Source organism: Centroberyx affinis, unplaced genomic scaffold (assembly GCF_046629955.1).
Source record: "Centroberyx affinis isolate AG114_WGS23_722 - 3 ecotype Tasmania unplaced genomic scaffold, CSIRO-AGI_Caff_v1 ptg001077l_1, whole genome shotgun sequence".
Classification (NCBI taxonomy): Eukaryota; Metazoa; Chordata; class Actinopteri; order Beryciformes; family Berycidae; genus Centroberyx; species Centroberyx affinis.
The window spans coordinates 136,430-159,080 of NW_027279624.1; the positions used below are offsets into that span (position 1 = coordinate 136,430).

The 22,651-nt window shown below is 40.7% G+C and overlaps 12 non-coding genes across 12 annotated transcripts; 10 read left to right on the forward strand and 2 right to left on the reverse strand.

Annotated features, from left to right (window-relative positions):
* Positions 1–2,983: 2,983 nt before the first annotated feature.
* trnas-uga (transfer RNA serine (anticodon UGA)) lies at positions 2,984–3,065 on the reverse strand. Its single transcript has one exon. It is a non-coding gene; the product is annotated as a tRNA-Ser (tRNA).
* Positions 3,066–5,843: 2,778 nt separating this feature from the next.
* trnas-uga (transfer RNA serine (anticodon UGA)) lies at positions 5,844–5,925 on the reverse strand. The gene has a single exon. It is a non-coding gene; the product is annotated as a tRNA-Ser (tRNA).
* A 3,852-nt stretch (positions 5,926–9,777) lies between these two features.
* trnas-cga (transfer RNA serine (anticodon CGA)) lies at positions 9,778–9,859 on the forward strand. The gene has a single exon. It is a non-coding gene; the product is annotated as a tRNA-Ser (tRNA).
* Positions 9,860–10,142: 283 nt separating this feature from the next.
* On the forward strand, positions 10,143–10,224 carry trnas-uga (transfer RNA serine (anticodon UGA)). Its single transcript has one exon. It is a non-coding gene; the product is annotated as a tRNA-Ser (tRNA).
* Positions 10,225–12,243: 2,019 nt separating this feature from the next.
* Positions 12,244–12,325, forward strand: trnas-cga (transfer RNA serine (anticodon CGA)). Its single transcript has one exon. It is a non-coding gene; the product is annotated as a tRNA-Ser (tRNA).
* A 293-nt stretch (positions 12,326–12,618) lies between these two features.
* On the forward strand, positions 12,619–12,700 carry trnas-uga (transfer RNA serine (anticodon UGA)). Its single transcript has one exon. It is a non-coding gene; the product is annotated as a tRNA-Ser (tRNA).
* A 353-nt stretch (positions 12,701–13,053) lies between these two features.
* Positions 13,054–13,135, forward strand: trnas-uga (transfer RNA serine (anticodon UGA)). The gene has a single exon. It is a non-coding gene; the product is annotated as a tRNA-Ser (tRNA).
* Positions 13,136–14,649: 1,514 nt separating this feature from the next.
* Positions 14,650–14,731, forward strand: trnas-cga (transfer RNA serine (anticodon CGA)). The gene has a single exon. It is a non-coding gene; the product is annotated as a tRNA-Ser (tRNA).
* Positions 14,732–15,337: 606 nt separating this feature from the next.
* On the forward strand, positions 15,338–15,419 carry trnas-uga (transfer RNA serine (anticodon UGA)). Its single transcript has one exon. It is a non-coding gene; the product is annotated as a tRNA-Ser (tRNA).
* Positions 15,420–19,028: 3,609 nt separating this feature from the next.
* Positions 19,029–19,110, forward strand: trnas-uga (transfer RNA serine (anticodon UGA)). The gene has a single exon. It is a non-coding gene; the product is annotated as a tRNA-Ser (tRNA).
* An 825-nt stretch (positions 19,111–19,935) lies between these two features.
* Positions 19,936–20,017, forward strand: trnas-uga (transfer RNA serine (anticodon UGA)). Its single transcript has one exon. It is a non-coding gene; the product is annotated as a tRNA-Ser (tRNA).
* An 825-nt stretch (positions 20,018–20,842) lies between these two features.
* On the forward strand, positions 20,843–20,924 carry trnas-uga (transfer RNA serine (anticodon UGA)). Its single transcript has one exon. It is a non-coding gene; the product is annotated as a tRNA-Ser (tRNA).
* The last annotated feature ends 1,727 nt before the right edge of the window (positions 20,925–22,651 follow it).

Below are 22,651 nucleotides of genomic sequence, written 5' to 3' on the forward strand. Positions count from 1 at the left end.
GCAGGTGATAAGGGCCGAGGTTTTCACACAGGAAGCGTCTAGGAGCTTGAATGGAATGAGCTTTTCTTGGCAAACCTGTCACACAATTTTGTGAATCCAGTACAATTGTTTATCATTAGATTTTGTGTGATGGTTCAGAGGATTTGACGAGTGGTTTGAAGGTTTTTGGGGAAAGGTTTTGGTCTCTGTGTGATCTCTGTTTTGCTAGGCGTCATTGAAGATATCCCAACTTTTTATACTCGGAAAATGTAACATTTTGTCGCTGTCGGGTGAAAACCTTGTATCTCCAATTTTGGGGATTTTCATGTTTTCACACAGCTGAACATGCTCTTCTATGGGTTGGGAAATTCTCCAGCCTCTTGGGCTTATACCAGTTCAAAACCTGTTAGGTAATGTCAAAAATGAACTGTCGTCAAGCTAAAAACAAGGCTGTTTGTCAAAAAACATTTTGGAGATATGAGTTTTTTACCTGACAGTGACGTTTTTTTTCCGTCACAGCAGTATAATGGTGAGGATTATGATGAAAAAATTTCAAAGAATATTGTGATAGCACATCAAAAATAAATAAGTACAAATACTCTTTCTACCATTGAAAAAAATATGAGGTAACGTGTAAGTGAGCATCGTAACCTTTGGGCTCTTATTGTACATCCTGTTAAAATCCCAGTGTATAATTTCAATACAAGGGTGTCAGTGGGAAAATATACATTGTTTTCTTCATTCCTGAAAAACCTACTTCTGGTGCAAAGGCCTTTCCCTGCTCTAAGCATAACAACTTATCTTCCATGTCTTCTCTGTATTATTGATGTTAGGACTTGGCTTCAGGAAACACCCTGAGCACCGACACACCGACAACAGATTACCCTGCTGATCTGAACCAGTGACCCCATTTCCCTGGAGATTTATCTGATGCCCTGCCACCATTTAGCAGCCTGTGTTTGGTACTGGGAGAACTGGGGCAGGTTATGCTCCACACACAGCCATAAACACTGAAAAATATGAACCGCAGTGGCAATTATATTTGATATCCACCATTTGAAAATATTGATGTTTATTGTTTATTGATAAAGATCCCCATTAGCTGTGCACAAGGATGTCAGCTATTTTCCCTGGGGTCCAATGCCTGCTCTTACAGCATGATTATAAAACATCTTATGAATGAACATTAAAGTAATGAGCTATTTAGACATTTACTTACAAAATTATTCATTTTAAATGCTATAATTATCTGCATTTGAAGTACTGACTGATGAATTTTAGGTTGTAATTTTCTTCCAGAATGGATATGTAGCCTTTTGGAATGAAAACATTCATTCATATTTTACATTATAGGCATTTAGCTGACGCAAAGGGACTTACAATGAGTGCAACAGCAGGATAATCTTAAATTTCTAGATCACCAACATTAGAAGCCACCAATAGCAAGGAGGTGAAGGGTCAAAGCCACAATAAATACAGCATATTGATAGAGAGAAGAGAGGGAGTAGAGTGCAAGAGAGCAAAACACAGACTTCATATCCATAATTGGTTGTATTCTGCACTCAGAATAAATATCATGGAGGAATATACCATTATACATGAAGGAGTTTTACTGAATTTCAGTGAAAGTGATCATACAACAAAGTAATGATGGATTTGGTGTAGGATTTTCTAGCTTTACAACAGAATATAACTATGTGTGACACTTTTTTCAGAAATGTTTAGATATTACTGAAGTATGAAAAAGTTTTTGATTTCTGAAAGAATTTAGCTTTTTCTCTGGTGTTGTATAAGTATTTTTTTTTACAGCCTTTGTGGCCCATTTTTACCACCATTGACTAGTAATTCTGGAGGGCGCTGCATCTAAAATAAAAGTCATTTGAATAATGAAGAGTGCAGACTAAACTATTCCACATTAACCTTGCACCTTGCAGTTATATTAGGCGTGTGATGCCATTAAAGTGGTGGGTTGATATGAGCGAGATGGGATGTGAATGTAATGATGTGAGTCTGGAGCTTCTGAAGGCAGCGGCAGGTGGAGGTTGGAGGTGTTTTAATGACCTGCATCATCACAGCTAATGGGGCCATTTATTTTAGGATGAAAAAGATAATAACTGTGTTTGTCTTTAGGTTACACCAGCTAACCTCTCTCTCGCCTTCCCTCTCTTCCTGTCATTTTCTCGCTTTCTTTCTTTTTTTTCTTTCTCTCACACATACATATGCACACACTCCCCCACTCTCGTAGCATTTAACTCACACCCATTTGTGAATTGCAGCAGAGGCGCATTAGAATAAAGTGCACAGACGTCGCATTGAATGTAAGCAGAGGTTAATCAGGTGACATGACAAGGTGTTAGCTTGATGTACCTGTAATCTTGATCACAAACAAATCTGGAAAATTGGTTTTCCAGTGGATTTGTGGCTGCTGTTTTGCAACGCAGGTATGTGCTGCACAGTAAAAGGTACATATGTTTGTGTAGATTTGTTTCAGTCATCCAGGTAGTAAGATGTCCAAAAGAACTGAAATGCATCAAATCAAGGTAAAGATGCCTGTTTCATGGGGTCTTTAACACAGGACATTTGTAATGTTAATGTTCAATTCACATGGGGTAAGAGATATATCTGTAATCAGTCTCCAAAGCTACAGAAATGGGAATGTCTACTCCATTTACACTGTATCCTCAAACCAGAAATGGACCATTGCTGTGGCCAATAAGTTTGTTTCCCTGGTCGATCAGCTGCGTAGGAACTGAATGGACTTCTGGTGACTTGTCAATCATGTTGCTCACAGTCTGAACGCACAGTAAGTACTGACAAGCAGAAGGGTCTATCTAATTCCAGGTATAAATAGAGCAAAGTGTAGTCTGGATAGGGTTGTGATGAGAATGACTGACATGAACAGGAAGGTTTTCTCTCTATCTTGAAGTCTCAGTAGTTCAGTATGTGGAGCTGAATAGGAACAAGAGTCCCTCCTTAAAAGCTGTAAGGACAGCTCAGACTCCATCGCTGTGAGCAGGGTTTGAACCTGCGAGGGGAAACCCCATTGGATTTCAAGTCCAACGCCTTAACCACTCGGCCATCACAGCTGTGTATGAAGCACTTATATGGTTGAAAACAGAACATGTGAAGCAAAAAAACAATGTAAACAGAATCCACTGGACTTGAAATAAGGACTTGAAGACATTTCACCACTCTTTTATTTTAAGTCCAGTGGATTTTGTTTACATTTTTTTAACAGTAGTCCAGTATGTTTCAGGATTTTCCACCACACTGTCAAATTGCGTAATGATTTTTATAAAGAGCTTTCTCGTCATCGTGTGACAGTTCACCATCTGTTGTCAACCATATAAGTATTTTATACACAGCTGTGTTAGTTTGACATTCATGTTTCCTAAGAGCACCAGACACCATCTGAGGCCCATAAGACTTTCATTCCCTGCTCTTTAAAGGATAAGGCTGGTGTTTTTTAATGCACTGCTTACTGTCAACAAATCCTATGAAAATAACAAAATCAACAATGATTTTGTTTTGCTATCAAATTTCGTCCATGTAGCCGGTGCCCAATGCAGCCATGTCCCAGCAGCCATAGAACTCCATTGTATTAAAAAAACTATTAAAAACACGTCAAAGAGCCATGCCGTTGCTCTGGGCAGCATATTTCACCATCACAGCCGACTTTTTCCTCAAACAACTTAATAAGTCGTCTGTAAACACGTTTGCGATCTCAGGAAAGTAGTTCCTTAGCACTGAAAATAGTCCCCGGCGTAATGAAGAATTTGTTCCCATTTGAATTTGATTTGGTAATAACTACAACAGCCTGACTTTTCATGGTTAACGATTTTTAAAATGTAAACTATGTCTTTGTGAGCTGTATTTCAAGGTATTTAGCTTACAATTGGAGCCAATGACGTCCAGGTTGGCAACTAAAAACAGAACGTGGGAAGTCAGAAAGTAACGGGAGTAGAGCAAACACATTGTTGATTTTGTTATTTTCATAGGATTTGTTGACGGTAAGCAATGCATTAAAAAACACCGGCCTTATCCTTTAAAGCTGCACTATGCAACTTTGCACTTTGGCGGCCCCAGGTGGCATCGGGAGGTAACTGTCTGAATTTTTGAAAATTTGAAGGACTTCATTACCCAGAAATCATGTCATGCAATCTCGGTAAACTAAATGTCTTTGTCTTAGCGTCAGGTGGAGTTTCTCTGGACAGAGCGCTCACTGGCTGCGACAGTTTTGTACTTAACTCTTAAATTTTGATTTCTCACTTACTGCTCACCGAGAGTTTTTCCCGCCACCAGAACTGAATTTGGGCAAATATGGAGAATCTATGCCGTCTCGAATTAGTGGGGATGGGACGCTCTTCTCTGTTGCAGCCCCACTTTGTGATTTAGAGGATAAGACAGGTGTATTTTTTAATAAAACAGCTGCAGTGCAGCTTTAACAGGATATCTGGACCGGATAAGTTTCACAGGAGGAGGTGGGGTAATGTAATCATTACCAGAGCATGTAACTGTAACTTTAATCCTGTCCGAATATGTCATGTCAGTAGTTTTTACGGACTAGAGCACGCGCCCTTGTCAGTATCAGTTGCAACCTCTTTTACCTTCTGTAAAACGCCACAAAAAATTACCTCAGGTAAAACTAGTCCCGTCCAAATCGACATCACTGAGGTTGTTGGCAAATATTGTGTCATTTCCTTCGGGAACGGACCATCTGCTTAAACTGCGCTTGGAAGCGGCGTTCACCCCAAACTGAGGTCAGAAGCAAAGTCTCAAACTTTTCTTTGCTCTTGTAGTCATACTGTATTTTTATTGTTCGGGTACGTCAGCGTCAATTGCAGAAGTTATGTATGACACATGGTACATTTTTGGTGTGATGACAAGGCGTACATGAAGTAGACACTCCCATGTCTGTAATTTTAGAGACTGATTACTGTGTGAATTGGCTATTAACATTACAAATGTCCTGTGTTAGCAATTACTTAAAAATCCCATGAAACAGCATCTTTACTTCCTTGATTTGATGCATTTCTTGTTGAAACATAACGCAGTGAGGGCTCATTCAAAAGTGTAAAACAATGGAATATCAGTCAGGGAGAGAAAGGCAGTTTGATTTGATGGGAGTTTTATTGGGTAGAAATGTATATTTACGGCTACTAGTGCAGCATGAGGTCACAAGATAATCTGTTTTCCAGGAATTAAATGCAATGGGAGTTCATTTCATGGGGACTTGTCCTGAAAACGAATCCTTCCAGAATACAGCATAAGAGAAGAACACCATGTACAGTTCAGATTCAGATTCAGATTCAGATTTTATTTACTCTAGACCACACATCGTGGTATGGAGTACAAACATAAAACAAAACAGCAGTACAATGGTAGACAACCAGAATAGATCTTTAGCACAAATTAAGTCATTTAAAGAGAGGCAGAACATTACTCAATAATGCACCCAGTTTACATACTATCCTTGGTTTATCTGTCTGCAATAATAATATAAGTTTAAACATAGACGGATGGTTTACAAAGTATTTTGGCAGGTACTTCTTTCTATTCTCAACAATGTTTGTGTTTTTACATTCAGACAAAACGTGATATTCATCCCCCAGACAGTCATTACACAAATTACAAAACCTTTTATTCCTTTCCAGACCTTTGTATCTTCCTGTTATTCTGCTATTAGAAACTCGGAAATTACAAATAGCCTGGCCATACCTCCTGTTTTCACAAAGTACTCATACATAGATATTCATAAGGCTTCTTCTTCCTGTTCTTTGAGTGCAGAGCATTTCAAATCTCAAGCATGTCACTCATAAGGTTTCAACATACATTTACAGCTGTGAAATATATCTGATGTTCCACGCTGTGAGCAGGGTTCGAACCTGCGCGGGGAAACCCCATTGGATTTCAAGTCCAACGCCTTAACCACTCGGCCATCACAGCTTCTCTTTCTGCTTTAGAGAGACATCTTACAAATCAGAGAGGCTCTACGTTTCATGAGCTCATACTTTAACTTCAGCTTCACCATTTCTTAGCGTACCTCATTCTATATTTCCCCTCGTGCTGCAAACCGAGTAACGGCATCACTGCGTTTGATAGCAGATAGCGCAAAACCTAGAACAAATGCAGATATTAATGCTCATTGTTCATTATTTAATCTAACAGTCACTGTGAACCCGAAGACTATCACTCATTAGAGGAGGAGAGAACAGAGGAGAGCGGAGCAGAAATGAGAATAGGGAGAGATGGTATCGCTCCATATTCCACAGTGCTTGTGTTTATCAAGCCTTAGAAGCCAAGTTTCTCCATCCAGTCATTGTTAATGAAGCTTATTTAATAGAATAATGAAATTAGGCATGGCAGGGGGGAAGCGAGAAGCACACGCTCGCTGTCCGATGTGTGTGTGATGTGTGTGTGTGGTCTGACAGCTGTGGATAATCTCATTTGCTAGGCGTAATTAATGGCAAGCGGTTTCATTTGCTTGTAATGCGTACTGTCTTTCCTCAAGGGCAAAGAAGAAATGAGCAAACTTTTTTGGGAGCGGTTCGTCTATCCTCTGCCTCAGAATTAGTTAACAGTGGTTTTGATATTTGGATATCGGATATAATATGTTCTCCTACTTGTTTCCCAACTCTCTATTTCTTATTATTTTCTTAGTTCTTAGTTCATATATGAGGATTCAAAGGATCCTCTAGCAAGTTGTTCCATAGACAAATGGGTAACACTTTACAATAAGGGTCAAGTTAATGCTAGTTAATGCTTAATAATTAACAGTTAACTAATGTGTCTGGTAATCATTTACTAATGGTGTTCATGTTAACTAAGGTATTAATTTATACATTATTTAATAGTCATCTTTATAAACTATTAAATAATGTATAAATTAATACCTTAGTTAACATGAACACCATTAGTAAATTACATATTAGTTAACTGTTAATTAAGGGTTAGTTAATGCTTATTAAGCATTAACTAACCCTTAACTTAGTGACCCTTATTGTAAAGTGTTACCAACAAATGTTTTTTTTTTTTTAAATTTGGTAACACAAAAACAAAGCTTCATTATCTTTATGTAATTCTATTTCAATGTATCTTTCCAAATTATGAAGTTGCAAATCATTAGAGAGGGAACTTGACTGTCATTTCACACAAGAACATCTGGCTATAATGACGACAAACCAACTTTACCATAATACCTGATCAACGTTTGATGCAACACACACACACACACACACACACACACACACACACACACACACACACACAGAACAGGAGATCAAGCGCATTTTAACAAACTGCAAGTCCAACCATATATTCTGTTCTGGTTAAGCGTCTATTGGTATGCTTGGCCATAACTACGCCTAGTGAAGGGCGGCCTAGCTTCCAACCACACTGGATGAAGACTTGCCTGTTTCATTGGCTGGTTCAGTAATCTCCCCTAGACCCTGATTGTAGAGCGGTGTTTGGCGAGATAAGGAACGTACCAGCTGGGCTTCGTCTCCAGAGGAAACACTCACACAGCGGACTGGACAGACACCTCGCCACCCGCCCCGCAATATATCGCTCCATCTGACTCACTGGCTTCTGGGAAACGATCTTAAGTATGTAATAAAACGGGGAATATGAGGGGAAAGTAAATGAAGTAATATAAGAGGATTCAGAGTCACTTTAAATGACAAGTATAATGAAGGTTGGTGCAGAGTTTTGCCTTACATCCTGACACAGAGAATAAGAAGAGTTCATATACAGTGCAGAGGGAGAGTGCAAGACAAGACAGACTATATGTGACAGTAAACAACTATATATATATTTAAATTAGAGCTGCACAAGGCAAGATTTTTACGTTAAAATCCAGCCGTCTTATCAGTCTAAATCACAAAATGGGCCTGCAGCAGAGAAGAGCGTCCCATTCCCTCTAATTGAGTAGATTTCCAGGTCTTGTCATCTGCATGTTTAGCTTTGCTGTTCTTTCTTTTCTTCCTGCTTTCTGCCATTATTGTTGTTGCTGTGGTTTCCCTGCTCTGTGGCCGCTATAGCCACACCTTGATAGCCACAACCAGCTCACTGCTGGCCACGCCCACAGCAAATAGTTTCGCCAGTGATTCTCAACCTTTTTCATATCAATGACCCTAATTTAGTCCAAATTAGAGCCACAGACCCCCATTTGATAATATTTTGTCTCTCGGATCCAAATCTGAAAATATATTTATTGTTGATATGATTTTGTCCAGAATTCCATGACTATCTGTATTGTAGGTAGACAGATAACAGAGAAACTATGATCAAAATAGTCATTCTTCTACATTCTCTAATTGTGTAAATGAAATAAAGGTTAACGATTCATACATTTTCTGGGGACCCCTTGGAACCCTCTCAAGGACCCCTGGTGGTCCCCGGACCGCACGTTGAGAACCACTGGTTTACGCCTCAAAACGTCCCAACATCATTGAAAAGCCAATTTCAGGCAAATAGGAGATGTAGGCTGTAAGCATACAAGGTCACAGACAGACAGACAGACACAGACTGATAATGTATAATATCCTATTTATTTGTTGTTATTTTTAGTGTGTATTTAAATTCTGGTCACTGGCGGGAAATCTTCTCCGCTCACAAATAGTGATGAATCAAAACTGAAGCAAAATACAAACCAGATACAATCTAGAGAAAGCTGGGACTCACTGGAATTGGCTTGATATGTTTTTTTTTTTTAATCATATTTGAAAGAAGATGAGCATGAAATGCTTTTACATGCATGTTCAGACATTTTATTCCTACAGTTCAGTCCATTTAGTTGACCAAAGTAAGCGTTGTAGACACTATATGGCAAAACAAATTGCTTGTTTGCAGAAAGCACTATCTCAGCAGGGTGGAGTATGTTGGGATGTACATGTGTTTGTGTGTGTGTGTGTGTGTGTGTGTGTGTGTGGGGGGGGTTATAGAGAAAGAAAGGTATTGATGAAGAAATGGGCCAGAAAATAAGTCGCTGTACACATTAAAGGGACGTCTGAGTAAAAGGGGACTGTTGGGTGAAGAGATCCAAAATGCTTTCTGACTGAAAATCTAACTGACTGTGTATCCTGTCAGCTGTAATGTGCTTTAATCAGGATGAAATGCAAGCATGACACAGCAAATTGTAGCATGACGCTGCAAACTGTGAAGAAACTGTTAGCTACGCTGATTATGAAGGTCTTTGGAAAGGCAGAAGCAAACATTAACACATCACTAACTAAGGCAAATCAGGCAGTTCCCTTTGTTTTGTTTGAGTATTCAAAATACATTTTGCCTCACTGCAGTATTTCCCACATCAGGCACGTTTGTAACCTCAAACGCTCTTTCATTTCAGCATTATAAGTTTAATCCCATTCACTTTGCATGCGGTGATGTGGAGCAGCCAGTGGAGCAGGTGGCCAGGTGAAAGGTCAGGCATCTGGGTGTGGATCACCACTGTCTGATGTGGTTTTATTGCATTCATCTCCAGCTTAATGGACACCGGTTTAACTTCTCTCATTAATGTTTGTCCTGCTTGATGAATGGACCGGCAACAACTGCATCAGCTGAGCCTTTGATATCCTGAGATGTCAAATTCAGCACTTGTTGCGGGCATCGTAAAATATTCAAAACAACTAATACGAGTCTACACTCCATAGAGCATTGCCTTACATTTCCTCCTTCCACACCATCTCTCTTGATCCCTCACTCTCTCTCATGCCATTTTAAAGCTGTTTCGTCATAAATACCAACTGATCACAATAGAGAGACTCATGAGCCAAGTTACAGACAATTTTGTGGACTGAAGCTGTGATGGCCGAGAGGTTAAGGCGTTGGACTCGAAATCCAATGGGGTTTCCCCGCGCAGGTTCGAACCCTGCTCACAGCGGTTTGTTGGGAAGGCACCGGTGAGGTGTATAGCACCCTTTGCTTTATCAACAAACGGAGAGTGCTTGAACAACACAACATGGGAGTATTTTGGTTGTAACTTTATAACAAACACCACTGGCCTTACATGGTGCTCTCTGCTTCTCTAAGACAGTGGAAATACGTTTTTTTCTTATTCCATAAATAATCTTGCGAACCCCCCAAATTCCAATAATAGAGATAATTTTGAATTTAGATTCTCTTTAATTAAAGCTTCTATCTTCCGCTGATTGTGCTCAGTTCCAGCTGTGATGGCCGAGTGGTTAAGGTGTTAGACTTGAAATCCAGTGGCGTTTCCCCTCGCAGGTTCGAACCCTGCTCACAGTGATGGAGTCTGAGCTGTTCTTAGTGGTGGCAAATTGAAGCTTTCTGAGTCATCACTGTTTTCCGACACACTGGGTTGAAAATGGGTTCAGCACTCAAAGCTTCATATGAGATGAGACACGTCGCCTCTACTAGTGAACAGAGTGTAGCACAGTAAACCAGACGACTAGTAACAGCATTGTAGTCTATGAGCCCTCCTGTAGGTGACTGGTCTGTGTAGTGAGTAAGCCTTTGCCCGCTCAAAATACGTGTGCTTGGATTTGTGTTTTTCAGTGGTTCAAACTTCGTAATAAAATATTGAGTGTGAGAGTGAATATTTTTTGATAATAAACGCAAGGACAGGAGAACAAAAGGGAATAAAGACAAGAACTTCCCGATAAAGTGAAAGAATAGGGAGAAAGTGCTTAAGGACAGACTGTCATTGGGCACTTGGGCAGAGGTAATTCAGTAATACGTTTTGAAATAGCCTGTATTTTGCTATTATCTGGAATTTGCTGCACAAACACATTGATTTGGTTGGGCATTTATATGTCTGTTTCAAACAGAAATCAAGTAAAACTGTTATTTAGGCAAAGGCATTTGTGTAATATGACAACCTTGTAAATTCAAAATATTCCCACACTGGGGAACGGCAGCTCTTTCTTTGTGGCTCAATCATGATACAGAAATAAACGCAATCTAATCGACTGTCCACAACGACAACGCTATACTAATACTACAACCCATGATTTGTTCATTCTTACAGTTCATTTTAAAGGGAAAGCCGCCAATACGTTTCAAATCTGACAAACCCGGTACTCGGCAAATCGAAGCAGTCATGTGATTCACTGCGGGAATGAAGCAGTCGAGTCGCTGCTTCGAACGTCATCTTTCACGTGACATTTTCCGTAACAAAGCAAGCTCCGAAGCTGTGGTTCACTTGAAAGTACTTCCGAGTTTGAACCGTGCTTCGGAGCTTCGGAGTCAGACGTAACATTACTAGCTGTCCTTACAGCTTTTAAGGAAGGATTCTTGTTCTCACTGTATTCAGCTCCACATACTGAACTACTGAGGCTTCAAAATGTAGAGAAAACCTATCCACACTATTGTTCCCTAGAAAAAATAAACCTGTGATCACTGAGTGGTTAAGATGTTGTTAAGATGTTGAAATCCAATGTTCCTGTGCACTTTCAACCCTTTCCTCTCAGAGGTGTGTGATTCATCTTTACTGAATTGCTTTTGTGAATTCTGTTCACTTAGATGCAAAAATTGTCAGAATATAATACAGTTAAATAACAGAAGATTCAAGCTTTCCAGGCCTTGTATTACAACAAACTCTGCTCTTTGGGAAGGCTTCCCATTTCTGTTATAAAACATTGTTGTCAAACTCCAATATTTGAATATTTTAATACTACTCCATACCCGGGGATGCGCACGCCACAACTCCGTGCAGACTTGCCAAAAATGCGCTTAAACAGCGTAAATTTGGGAAAATGGAAAAATCAGCTTCATCAGTCCCTGCCTATGCCAATGCTCAATGCCCATGAGCAGTGTCAGATTGATTGGCCAACCCATTGAGGAGCAAAATGGATGCAGACAGACAGACGGACAGTTTTCCTCATTTTATAGTAGGACATTCTCTGTGGATTAAGCATTGAATTTGAATTCCCATCTGCTAAGTGCTGTAATTTCCTTGGTAACACTTCATTTAGATAGTCCAATGTTGATACTCACCTGACTATCAGGTGACAGAAAGTAGATGTTCAACAAAGTGTCACTTGCCTATTTGCTGCATCTCTACACACTATGCAACCCCAACCCAAACTTGGAATATCTATAGACTACACAATTATGAGTATCACTTGAAACTCAGTAGACTTTATAATAGACACACTATAGTCACTTGAGTCCCAAGTCACCAGAACCCAAGTCAAGTCAAGTCTCAAGCAACTAACATTGTGACATTTGCTTCTTTTTCATCAGACGATTATATCAAATCTTATTTTTATCCAGACTAAGAAACCTAAAGAGCCCTGATATGGAGCTGTGATGGCCGAGAGGTTAAGGCGTTGGACTCGAAATCCAATGGGGTTTCCCCGCGCAGGTTCGAACCCTGCTCACAGCGCTGTGTTGGGAAGGCACTGGTGAAGTGTGTAGCACCCATTGCTCTCAAGTGGAGAGTGTTTGAACACCAGAAGATGGGAGTTTATTTGTTGTAACTTTATAACAAGGTACTGGTTCTGTCACACAGTGGTTCTCAATAAATTCTCTACTAAGTTTCATTAGTGGAAATATGTGTTTTTCTTATTCCATAAATCATCTTGTGAACCCCCAAAATTCTAATAATATTTAGACATCATTTAGAATTTAGACTCTTTAATTAAAGCTCCTAACTTCCACTAAGGCTATCCAGGTGGAGCTGTGATGGCCGAGTGGTTAAGGCGTTGGACTTGAAATCCAATGGGGTTTCCTCTCGCAGGTTCAAACCCTGCTCACAGCGAACTGCTGGTTCAATGTGTGGCATCTGTGATTGTATCTAAAAATCTTATGTGGTTAAGCAACACAAGACAAAAGCTTTCCAGTGCCAATTTAATAACAAACAGTGGTCTTATATGGTGCTGTCTTGTGTGTTAAAGTCACACTGAATATACAGTATATGCCTAAAATGCAGTTTCATTGTGACTTTAAATTCAGATACTCTATGTGGACTAACATGCTCTGTCGACGAAGCAACACCTTTGAATTCCAAGCAGTTGTGTTTTCAAAGTTGTTTGGATTTAATTTTGCCTTCATGCAAAGAATGAAGAGTCTTTAATTTAAGGTCCTAACTCACAGCCAAGAGCTTCAGATCCAGTTGTGATGGCTGAGTGGTTAAGGTGTTGAACTTGAAATCCCATGGGGTTTCCCCTCGCAGGTTCAAACCCTGCTCACAGCGATGGGGTCTGAGCTGTCCTTGCAGCTTTTAACGAAGGACTCTTGTCCCCACTGTGTTCAGCTCCACATACTGAACTACTGAGACTTCAACACCTTCCTATTCATTTATCCTCATCACACACTTGTTCCCTATCCAGACTAATATTCCATAGAAAATGAAACCTTAATTATTAATAGTTATTGTCAGTTAAAGAACAGAAGATGCAAGGCCTTGTATTACAACAAACTCTGCTCTTTGGGAAGGCTTCCCATTTCTGCTATAAAACATCGTTGTCAAACTCCAATATTTGAATATTTGAATATTATTCTCTATGGATTAAGCATTGAATTTGAATTCCCAACTGGTCATTGCTTTAATTTCCTTGGTAACACTTCATTTAGATAGTCCAATGTTGATACTCACCTGACTATCAGGTGACAGAAAGTAGATGTTCAACAAAGTGTCACCTGCATCTCTATAGACTATGTAACCCCAACCCAAACTTATTTAACATTAACCCCAACCCTAAGATTAACCCTAACCCAAACAATGAATATCTATAGACTACACAATTATGAGTATCACTTGAACCTATAATGACACATTATAGAGAAAATATTTTTTTTGCACACCTAAAGGTCTTTGAGTAACAGATGCATAGGACAACAACCAAAAAGTTCAATGTCCGATGACCGAAATGTCGTAATAAATTATCAAGCAAGTGTAGACAGTGTGCTGGATTCTATTCTTTTCTCAGCAATTACACATTATAGTCACTTGATTGGAAGTTGAGACTCAACATTGGACTATCCAAATAAAGTGAGACCATATCCTTTAATTTTATTTCACTGAAGGAATATTCTGTCTCCTTTGGTTTTCTGGCTCACACTCCACTTCTCTTCTTTCAGCTATGAATGCTGAGTGGTTCAGATGTTTGACTCGATGTAGGATACAGCTCGATTTCTCACCCGTTCTTATCAAAGATCTGAATTTTTAAGACTTCAAAATTCATCAATGGCTGCTATACTCACCAGCTCCCACTTACATTTGTCACAGTCTGTCTTGACCAGAGGTGTGACCGAGTCAATACTGCTCGAGTCCCAAGTCTTGAGGCACAAGTCTCAACTCAAGTCCCAAGTCTAAATTTAGATTACCAAGTCAAGTCTGAGTCAAGTCCATGTCATTAATGTCAAGTCTCAAGTCTAAATGTAGAACAGCAAGTCAAGTCAGAACAAATCAAGAGACCAGAATCAATTTAATATCTCATAGAAAACACAAGATCTTTTGTCGAGACTTTAGAAACCTTTTCAAGTCACAGTCAAGTCCCAAGTCACCAGAACCCAAGACAAGTCAAGTCTCAAGCATTCTCTTCATGCATTGTCAAGTCTCAAGCAACTAAAATTGTGACATGAGTCTGACTCAATCCAAGTCATGTGACTCGAGTCCCCACCTCTGGTCTTGACATTTGTTTCTTTTTCATCAGACAATCATATCAAATCTTATTTTTACCCAGACTATGAAACTAGGTACATGCAGCTGTGATGGCCGAGTGGTTAAGGCGTTGGACTCGAAATCTAATGGGGTTTCCCCTTGCAGGTTCAAACCCTGCTCACAGCGGTGAAAAGCCAATGGTTAAGAGTTCCTCGTTGCTTATTATGAAATTCGACCTATAATTTCTAATGATAGAGATACTCCACACTTTGAATGCCCTGCAGTTGAACAACAGGCATTGAAACGGTGCTGTCTAACATGAATTTCAAACACCCTAATCAAATATTATTAAATACTGAACTGCAGTACTCCACTGATTAACTACATGGCAAATGCCATGAACTTGAAATCCAAAGGTCGCTGTCTCCCCTCGAAGCTCTGAACACTGCTGTTTCCTCAGACTCACATCAACGTATCTTTTATCCAGACTAGTGTTTGCAATCTGCTGCATTCCTTCAATATTATGATTGACATGCTCGAGTCTCTGCCTGATTACCCTGCAGTTAAAGAACACAGGATGGAGGCGTCGTGTTACAACACTGGCCTGTTGATGAATTACTTTTCAATTCATCCTATCCAGAATCTCACTACTTAATTTTGACTTCTTTAACATTTAGTTTCCCCCTTAATTGTAGTTGATAGATGCAACTACGCCCGGTGGTTTGATTTTAAACTGTTTCCCCATACTGTATTTTGGAGAAAACCAAAACATAAAGGGTTTTAACACAATCAGCTGTGATGGCCGAGTGGTTAAGGCGTTGGACTTGAAATCCAATGGGGTTTCCCCGCGCAGGTTCAAACCCTGCTCACAGCGAAGAAAGATTTAGCTCAAGCTCTATCAGAGATAACCAGACTAAACCAGTGGTTCCCAACTCTCGTTCTCAGAATGAGAGTTGCCCTAGTTGGGGACTTGGGCACCTACTTCATTTCATTTCACTGTTGGGGGGGACAATAAACAGAAAAATTTCTCAAGAGCATTTCCTGAAGGGGACACCAAAGGTACCGCCAAAAGTACTGTTGCATTACATGTATATAGAAGAAACCCTTATGTCTTTATATATTTCCAAAATTATGAACAAAATTACATAGTGGAAGCCATTTTACATGCAGTAAGAAAAAAAGAATATACTTAAAACCTAATTACGTAGGGTAAGTTAAAGAAATATTACTGTTACCATCTACAAAAGATAAAGTATTTTGGTATGAAAACCGGCATTTTAATTTAACCAAGTATCCTGTATCATAAATACACGTCTGGCATTTGTAACAAACCAAACCGCTTGAAAGTCGGTCGAAAATTCAGCGAGTTATGATGATTTTAATTGTGGATAGACCTCCTGCCTCCATAGACAGACATGCAGTAGGAGACGCGGCTGCCCCGTACCAATATGGCCGCCGCGTGGACGCACAAGATTCACCCGTAATTTCCGCCCATGCCTGGTGTTAGACCGTGCTGCCTGTCTTTCTTAGAAAACATGATTATCCCTCGTGACTTGACTTGAGATGTTCAACTTTGTTCAACCATTTGAACTGTGATCTGTAACTGAAGGATTTGATTTTCAAATGACTCTCCCTAAAATCCTGTTCATATTCAGTTCAGAGCCAATCTAAGGAATGTAAGGAAAGGCTTATTCGGTGGAGCCGAGTGAACACATGACCTAATTCCTTGTTACAAGAAGATTTTAAGTTATATACTGAAGTGAAAAGTTGAATCAACGCCTTTTCAGCTCACAGAGGATTTGAAAAAAAATGTGTCTACCGTTTCCTAACTCTATAAACAAAAAGCAAAACCATCCCTCTTATTACTTTTATCTTTGATCTGAGTGAAAATATGCTCTGATAATGCCATACTTAGTGCTTTGATCACTCCTCGGTAGGTATGTGGGCATGCTGAGAGCACAATTTGCTGACAGCACTCAAGTAAAAAGAATTTCTCTGAGGGTGAATAAGCAGATGCACACACACACACACACACACACACACACACACACCTCCATGAATGCACACATAAACACACGCACATACACAAACACACACACACAAACATATGCATGCACCCACACACACCCACGCATTGAAGTGAAACTTACAAAGACGGACAAAGTGATGCACTGATGAACACACACACACCAAAGAGCATTACATAAAATAAAGATAGCCCTGTCGATTTCTATAAAGAGCTGCCATGATTAAGCTCCAAACCTAAGCGGGCTTTGATGTCACCTTATTGTCTGTCTTACAGTGAATAATGCAAAAGCACTCTGTTGTGAGTTTTGTGGATTTGGGGGATTTTAGAGGGCTTTCAGGTGATGTAACACACCCTCTGGCAGCCATATTGGAGGTCCTTATACCCAGCAGACAAGCCCATGTGGGGCCACTGTGGGGTTTTTGTGGGCAATGTGGGCTGGGGCAAACCCACTCTAATCCCACAAGGGCCCACTGTGGTTTTGCCCATGCAGGGCCCACAGTCTTTTCCCACCTATAGGCCCTGTATGGGTTCTTTGTGGGCTTCCCACACTTGGCCAAGGCCACAGCTGACTCTTCTCAAGCTACAACTCAGAGTGTTTTGGAGTAGAGACTAGGGCTAAAGACAAGACAGTTTACTGTGTCATAGTAACCTACATTTGGAAACAAATCCACCTTATCACACATTTACTGAACGTTAGTGAACTGACCTACAATGACACCACAACAATGTTTCAAGTATCTCTCTCTTGTTGTATATCGTGGAGGTCCGCCCCCCCATAGGGGAGCTCTGCTCCTCTTGGTTTACCCCGCTGCCGAAGCAGCACCAATGATGGTCCGCCCCATAGGAGAGCTCTGCTCCTATTGGTTTACCTGACTGAAGATCAAATGTATGAATGTCAGCGCGAGCCAGGACAAAGAACAAAGTCCTAAAATGCCCAAAAAGAAGCGACCATCACTCTCGGATCGCGAGGCCAAGCGCAAGAAATTGGCTCAAGCTAGCAAAACTCCAGACGAGTCAGGTAAGAATTCTGAACCCCAACCGGGGCAAAATCTAAATGTAAGAACATAATGTTTTCACCTTTCTAATGTAGCCTAACATTTACACACAAGTTAGCTAGCAACGTTGTGTGTGAGTGGATGGAGGAAGGGAGAGGGAGCTCTAGAATTGCCGCAGTTATCCAAGTAACCTTAGAGCGATCAAAGGAACCATAACTGATTTAATGAGCCATTCGCAGTTTCACTGTACCGGCCGTGTGTACTTAGGCTTGCATGGCTTAATCTTTGAGACAAGCATATGCTACTGGCAGGATCAACCAGGTAGCCTCTTCCCTTTGGCCGCCGGGACGGAGCGCTCAGACACCCGCACAGGCCGCGCATCTGGGCCCCGCCGCGGACCGGGCCAATGGCTACCGGGGGTGGCGGACCGAGGCTTAGTGATAGGGGGGTCCGACGCGTTGCTTGGGTTTTCCCCGAAGACACGGCCGTGGTGAGCCCAGGGGCAGGCTCGGTAGAGGGTAAGAGAAACAACGTGTTTGCTGGGAAAGCCCGCCACAGCTATACAGGGGGGAGGCGTCCAGCACCTGGGAGGGTGAGGGACCCCGTGACGGGCTCCGTGGTACGACTACTGGGGCAGACGGGGCTCGGTCTCTCTACTGGCAGGTCGGTGACGGAGGAACGTGGAGGACGCCCTCCACGCATGCCCTCTGCGCCATAGAGGCGAACCCACAAGCCGGAGGAACCGTCTATCCGAACAACGGCGCTAGGCCGGAAGGATCAGGGGGAAGAGGTCAGGGGGGAGTTAGAGGGAAAAGTTAGAAACGGCCGAAGGGCGCTTTGTGCTAGTTTAGCCATTATTTGCGCATAGCTAATTATCCACCTAACCTCCATGATGGAGCCAGATGTGGTTGCTGGGATTTTTTATGCATCTGCAAAGAATATATGTTATATGTCATATACATATATATATATATGTGTTATTTTGCATTGTTTGTTTGTGTGTTTGTTTGTTTGTTTCTTTCTTTCTTTCTTTCTTTCTTTCTTAAAGAAAGCAGCATTGACAGGCCAGTAATGCAAAAAAAAAGCTAAATACCACACTGGCTCTCTCTTGTTATGCCATCACACACACACATCTCTAAACAGATTGATATTGCTTATGTTTAAACATATCTGTATCCCACATGGCACAATCTATATGCTGATTCAGCTGCGAGACACGAGCAGCGAGACTGAAGTGGGGCTGGATGACCTGAGGATGTGCAGCGTGAGAGAAAATCAAGGCAGATAGCGATTTGAGTGAAACAGCCTCTCAGAAACAGCAGCGGTGTTGCTGAGCTGATGCGAGGCTGATGTGAGGAAGGTGTCTGATTGTTACGGAACAGAAATTTTGTTTTATGCTGATGAGCCTTAGCATCATCTGCTCTCTCACCATACAGTCTTCCTTGATACACAGGAGGAAGCTGTGATGGCCGAGTGGTTAAGGTGTTGGACTTGAAATCCAATGGGGTTTCCCCTCGCAGGTTCAAGTCCTGCTCACAGCGGTGCACGGTTTCATGTGCTACAAAGACAACCAAACCCTGCATTAGCTATATTTGCATGACTTAACCATTCCTTACAGATTTATAAGTGGCATTTAACTATTTTTTATTTTAACGACTAAAGCGATCTCAATGATTTTGCTAAATCAAGTTTTTTGTGGACCGATCAGGAAGATGATGGGGAAGTGTTTAAAGGAATAGTTCACCCAAAAATGAAAAGTCTGTCATCATCTCCTCCCCCTCATGCCAGTTGAAACACAGGTGAAGTTTGTCCATATAACACACAGGGAGGCTGCAGCACAACTCCATAGCAGCCTTCTCCAAAGCAACTGAAGTCAGTGGGGACCAGTTCTTCAGAGTTCCAAAAAGACCTACAGTATATTTACACCATCATTTAGTGCAAATCTTAACTACAGCTGATTGATTTGCAACAAATAATGGTGTATAGGTCTTTCTATTCACAGTGTGATTGTTTGGCTGTTTTTGTTTTGGAACTCTAAAGAACAGGTCCCCATTGACTTCAGTTGTTTTGGAGAAGGCTGCTACCAAGTTGTGCTGGCAGCCTCCCTGTGTGTTATATGGACAAACTTCACCTGTTTTTTCAACTGACATGAGGGGGAGGAGATGATGACAGAATTTTCATTTTTGGGTGAACTATTCCTTTAAGGCGTTGGATTTGAAAGCAAGGGGTGTTTTCCTAGTCAAGTTCGAACCCGGCTCATTGCGGTGTGCTGTTTAGCATGTACGTATTTTATGAACATAACTGAACCTTGTTCAACCAACGCTCAACACCACAATCTGAACTTTTAGGAGCCCATGCAGAAGGAAGCTGTGATGGCCGAGTGGTTAAGGCGTTGGACTTGAAATCCAATGGGGTTTCCCCTCGCAGGTTCAAGTCCTGCTCACAGCGGTGCACGGTTTCATGTGCTACAAAGACAACCAAACCCTGCATTAGCTATATTTGCATGACTTAACCATTCCTTACAGATTTATAAGTGGCATTTAACTATTTTTTATTTTAACGACTAAAGCGATCTCAATGATTTTGCTAAATCAAGTTTTTTGTGGACCGATCAGGAAGATGATGGGGAAGTGTTTAAAGGAATAGTTCACCCAAAAATGAAAAGTCTGTCATCATCTCCTCCCCCTCATGCCAGTTGAAACACAGGTGAAGTTTGTCCATATAACACACAGGGAGGCTGCAGCACAACTCCATAGCAGCCTTCTCCAAAGCAACTGAAGTCAGTGGGGACCAGTTCTTCAGAGTTCCAAAAAGACCTACAGTATATTTACACCATCATTTAGTGCAAATCTTAACTACAGCTGATTGATTTGCAACAAATAATGGTGTATAGGTCTTTCTATTCACAGTGTGATTGTTTGGCTGTTTTTGTTTTGGAACTCTAAAGAACAGGTCCCCATTGACTTCAGTTGTTTTGGAGAAGGCTGCTACCAAGTTGTGCTGGCAGCCTCCCTGTGTGTTATATGGACAAACTTCACCTGTTTTTTCAACTGACATGAGGGGGAGGAGATGATGACAGAATTTTCATTTTTGGGTGAACTATTCCTTTAAGGCGTTGGATTTGAAAGCAAGGGGTGTTTTCCTAGTCAAGTTCGAACCCGGCTCATTGCGGTGTGCTGTTTAGCATGTACGTATTTTATGAACATAACTGAACCTTGTTCAACCAACGCTCAACACCACAATCTGAACTTTTAGGAGCCCATGCAGAAGGAAGCTGTGATGGCCGAGTGGTTAAGGCGTTGGACTTGAAATCCAATGGGGTTTCCCCTCGCAGGTTCAAGTCCTGCTCACAGCGATGGAGTTTACAGTATGTCTCCTTTATGAAGGACATGGTGTTGGATGGACAACCTCAGTATTAATCACTGTAGCAGCCTTTAATGTAGTGGATATGGATACATAGGGGATCTGTAGTATACTCACTCGATATTTTCATTTTAACTATTGGTATACAGTTATCAGCATGCATTTTAAATGTCTGCCTGGACTGCCTGGATATTTATGATGGCTGCTATAGATGATTTTGGATTATTGTGGTTTCTGTTTATTGATGTGCTTTCAATGGTTTATATGCTCAGGTATACAGTTATCGATATGCAGTTTAAATGTCTGCCTGGACTGTGATGGTATTTATGATGGCTGCTATAGATGATTTGAATTACTGTCGTTTCTGTTTATTTGATTTGATGTGCTTTAAATGTGTCTATATGTTCTGTGTTGTACCACAAATTGCCTCTTGGAGGACATTAAAGTTTTTCTAAGTTCTAAGTCCTGACTTAGACTCTTGAACAAGATGCTTGTTATGTTCACGTGCACTCAACCCGATTAAGGCAATATTCAGACTATTGAGATATTCATGTTAAAACCTTTATGTCACAATCTTAATCGGGGTAAGGTCATAATCAGAGTAAGCGTAAGCCGGTTAGCACATGGCATGGAAACATCTTACTGCTTTCATTTCTATTTTTTTTACCCTCTGTCAAACTCAGACTCACACAGGCTTATGAATATATTTATAAATGTCTAAAAGTATATGTAAATATACTATGTGAAATGTGTGCTAATAAGCCTTCAAAAGATTCAATCCACAACTTAACTGACCATTTGAATTTTGGGTATTACCATATATATGTATGTACTTCAAGAGTTTGGTTTTTAGATTTTAAAGTAAAATATGCTTTTTGGAACTCGCTTTGCCCATCATCAGACAAAACATCTGAGCAGAGTCTATGAAAGAAAGTGAAAACAGACAATAAAGCTTCTGAATCTGACTCTAAATTTAGTTCAGTACTCATCAAGTCACACTCAGCCATTCAAAACCATTCAAAACCTGAACTTTCCACTTTCAAATCAACAGGCTGTTGATCATTACTTGGAAATGAGTGATGAAATTATTGCCTGAAACATATGGTAATGTGCAATGAAATTGCAGTGAGGGATAATAACAATGACAGCAATAATCTATGGCAGACCGCTGACTGTTGACAGTGTCCTCGTTCCAACTATTAAAGCCCTCGCCTGCTGCTTTACTGTCACTTTATCTGTTTGAACGATTAGTTTTCATTTTTCTCTAATTGTAGTCTGTACTTGTTGCTGGTGAATTGCATTCTGTTGATGTTGTTTCAGTGTGAGCGGCTTTGTTTTACTTCTTTATACATAATAACAGGAGTTTTGTTGTCAAACTGGTTGCAGCAACTGGTGATAAAAGCTGCTTTTGTTGTAACACAAGCTGCTAACCAGAGCAGCTCAAGTTAAATGATAATTGTTTTTTATTTGTATTATATTCATATGGTTAATAGCCATCATAGTAGTCTAAGGTGATGGAAAAATCACTTCCAACATGTTGATCCTCTTCAGGGGGAGGGGGAGGGGGGCAGGAAGTGACGGGGTTAAAGGTTAAATTAGAAAGTTTAAAAAAAAAAAACACCTATGGCAATTTATACCAGAGCTCAGCAGGAAGAGGAGCAATTAGCATGTAGGGTCCCATTAAATTTGATATTTCCATGGCATTTCTGCTTCGTTGGG